This window comes from Chrysochloris asiatica, unplaced genomic scaffold (assembly GCF_000296735.1).
Source record: "Chrysochloris asiatica unplaced genomic scaffold, ChrAsi1.0 scaffold00058, whole genome shotgun sequence".
NCBI classification, from domain to species: Eukaryota; Metazoa; Chordata; class Mammalia; order Afrosoricida; family Chrysochloridae; genus Chrysochloris; species Chrysochloris asiatica.
Genome location: NW_006408576.1, coordinates 8543493 through 8547140, shown reverse-complemented (window position 1 = coordinate 8547140; position 3648 = coordinate 8543493).

Sequence of the window (3648 nt, the reverse complement as noted above, 5' to 3'; positions counted from 1 at the left end):
ACTTCAGTCATTTCTCCATTCATTGTGATTTTATTTATTGGTCCAATAGTGAGGATTTTGGTTTTCTTTACATTGAGATGGAACCCATACCAAAATCTGTGGCCTTTGATGTTCATCAGTAAGTATTTTAAATCCTTTATGATTTCAATGGACACTTGGTGTGGTGCTGTAGGATTAGCACTGGACTGTCAGCAGTCCAAAACCACCAGCTGTCCTCAGAAACCCTATATAGTGAATGGGAACCAACTCAATGGCACTTGACAACAACAACAACAATGCATTTAATAAGAAAGGTTGCATCATCTGCATATTGCTGTTTGTTAATGAGTCTTCCTTCAGTCTGGATGCCATGTTTTTCTTCATGTACTCCAGCTCTTGGATTATTTGTTCAGCATACAGATTGAATAAGCATGGTGAAAGAATACAACCCTGCCTCAGACCTTTCCTACTTTTAATTCACTTGGTCTCTGGTCTATGTACAGGTGCCTCATGAAGACAATTAAGTGTTCGGGAATACTCATTCTTTGCAATGTTGTCCATAGCTTGTCATGATCCACGTAATCAGCCTTTATAAAGTACATGTAAACTTTCTGGTATTATCTGCTTTCAGTTAAGATTCACCTGACATCAACAACGATTTCCCACATTCCATGTCTGAATCTGGCTTGATCATCTGGAAGTTCTCTGTCGATGTATAGTTGCAGCTGTTTTTACATAAACTTTAGTAAAACTTTATTCGTATGGGCTATCAATGGTATTGTCTGATGAGTTCCCAATTACGTTGGGTTGCATCTCTTTGGAATGGGCACATTCTATTTCGTTTTTGAAATTTTTCAATGTTCCTAGATTCATACTTCATACATTCCATGTTTTGATGATTACTGAATCTTTACAGTGGTCTCTCATCATTTCATTTGTAACCCATCAGCAAATGAAGGTCTCAAGGGCTTTACTCCATTCACATCATCACACTTAACTCTGTTTTGAGAAGGCAGCTCTTCCCCAGTTGCATTTTAGTGCCTTCCAACCTGAGGGATTCCTCTTCTGACACTATATCTAACAACACTCTGGTGCTCTTTGTAATTTTTCAGTATTCAATAATATGGTGCCCACAATGTTTCACTGCTATTCATAAGATTTTCACTGACTAAATATTCAAAAGTAGCTCATATCATTCTTCCTAATTTGTCTTCACCTGGAAACTTAGCTGTCCACTGTGGGTGACTCTGCTCATATTTAATATACCAGTGGCATAACTTCCAGAATCACGCAAGTCACCATAGTATGACAAAATGACAGATGAATTGTCTGTCTTTCAAAATTCTTAGACATAACCAAACACCTTGGGGCAATGAGTGCCTGGGACTGGGGCTCAGGACCATGGTCTCAGAGGACAGCAAAGTCAATAGATATGACCTGGTCCACCAAAACAATGTTCTGCATCTTACTTTGATGTGTAGCAACTGAGGTCATAAAATTCATGAATGACCATCTCAAGTGCAGCTATTGGTCTCTCTCTGTCCAGGAAAAACAAGAGTGAAGAAAAGTAAAGACACATGGATAAAACAATTGGTCCTGAATAATCCAAGATTTGATACAATAGGGTAGCATTTACTAAAGGAGAACGTTCAGAAGAGTTTAGAAAGAAGGAGAAATGGAAATAGGAACACAGGAAGAAAGGTGGATAAGTGATGTTGCATTGTAGGGATTGCAATCAATAAGTTGAATTTTTAAATGTAAATTGATCATTTGCTCTGTAAACTTTCACCCAATTAAAAATTGATAGGGACAGACATCTTAGTCATTGGCTATTTATAATGTGGGGGCTATAAAGGCATGAAGTGACTGGCTTACAAATTTTCAAGAGGGAGTTTAGTTTCAGAGTGTGTGGGTAAAGGTAGAATACTCACTGAATGGTTTTCATCTTGTCTAGGCCAGTCTGGTGAAAGGTGATGGAGATTAGATTCTTATGATTCAATAGTAAGTAGTTGGTATCATGACTAATTGGTGATTAATCGTCACCACTGTAAAGGTAGAACTTTTGTAACATAAAGGTAGGAGTATTTAATCTTACAGTCCAGAAACAAAGGACCCTAACACCATGAAGGGAGAGGAGCATGAGTAGAATTTGGAACCCTAACCAGAGAAGCAGTGACACCAGAGATGGAGGTGGAGATGAGTACATGGAGAGAGGGAGCAGCTGAGGACTCTAGACTCACAGAAAGAGAAAGACTTCTGGTGGCCAGAAGACAGGTTTGCAGAATGTTCCCTTTGGTTGTTTAAATGATTATATATTACTGAGTGTACATCTCCCCACCCCACTCCACCCCTCAACCACACCCATCCCCCACCCCCCACCCTCACACACAAAATCCTCAATCCAAACAGCCCAGGGTAACACAAAAAGAAAAAAGAAAAAAAAAAAAAAAATAGAACAGGGAATACTGATTGGTTTAAAATTACTAAAGGGGTGCACAAAGGGTTATATCTTTCATCGTTTTACTCAATCTGTATGCTAAACAAATAATCAATCAACCTGGATTATATGATGAGAACATGGCATCTGGATTTCAAATCTGCAAAAGAACTCTTTCAAGTTTTAATGAACAAAGATGTCATTTAAAGATTACAGTTTATTTTACTCAAACCATGACATTTTCAATCTCCTCAAATGCATATGAAAGTTGGACAAGGAATAAAGAAGATCATCTAAGAATTGTAGCATTTGAATTATAGTGTTTGTGAAGGATATTCTAAAATACCATGGACTCCAATAAGAGCAAACAAATCAGTCTTGGAAGAAGTACAACTAGAATGCTCCATAAGGGTGTTGTTGTTGTTGTAAAGTATCATGGAGTTGGTTCCGACTCATAGTAATCCCGCACAGTGTTTCTGAGACTGTAAATCTTTACTAGAGCAGAAAGCCTCATCTTTATCCCACAGAACAGCTGGTAGTATTAAACTGCTGACCTTGAGGTTAGCAACCTGATTCATAACCACTACACTACCAGGGGTGTGGATGATAAAATTTGTCTCTTATACTTTGGATATATTATCAAGAGGCACAAGTCCCTGGAAGACACCTTACAAGATGAATCGATACAGCAGCAGCTACCATGGACTCAAACACAATGGTTCTAAGATAGCCAGGATTGAGCAGTGTTTCCTTCAGATCTAAATAGTGTCTTCATGATTCTCTATGACCGGCAAGCACTTAATAACAATACCATCAACAACATAGTTCAGTTGTCAGCCAAATCACAGATGGATCTTTAAGGAGAACAACACCACATAGGAGATATGTGCACCTTAGTATAATCAACCATTTGAAATTAAAAGGTCAGCATCTAAATAAGACAAAGTACAGAAGCATTTGGAAAGAAGGAAGAATAGAAACAGAAAACAGAGGTAAGAAGTGGTATAAGTGATATTACATTTTAGAAATTGTAATTAATGAGATGAAACAAAATGTGTATACGAATATGAATTTTTAAATGGAAAACTGATCTGCTCTGCGAACCTTCACCCAATTTACAATTAAAAGATATATGTATATATATATATATATATTTATTTATACTTCTCCTGCAGTTCTTATCTTCAGAATATTGGAGTTCCTATTATTTAGGAGCTCTGGTAGCATGGTAG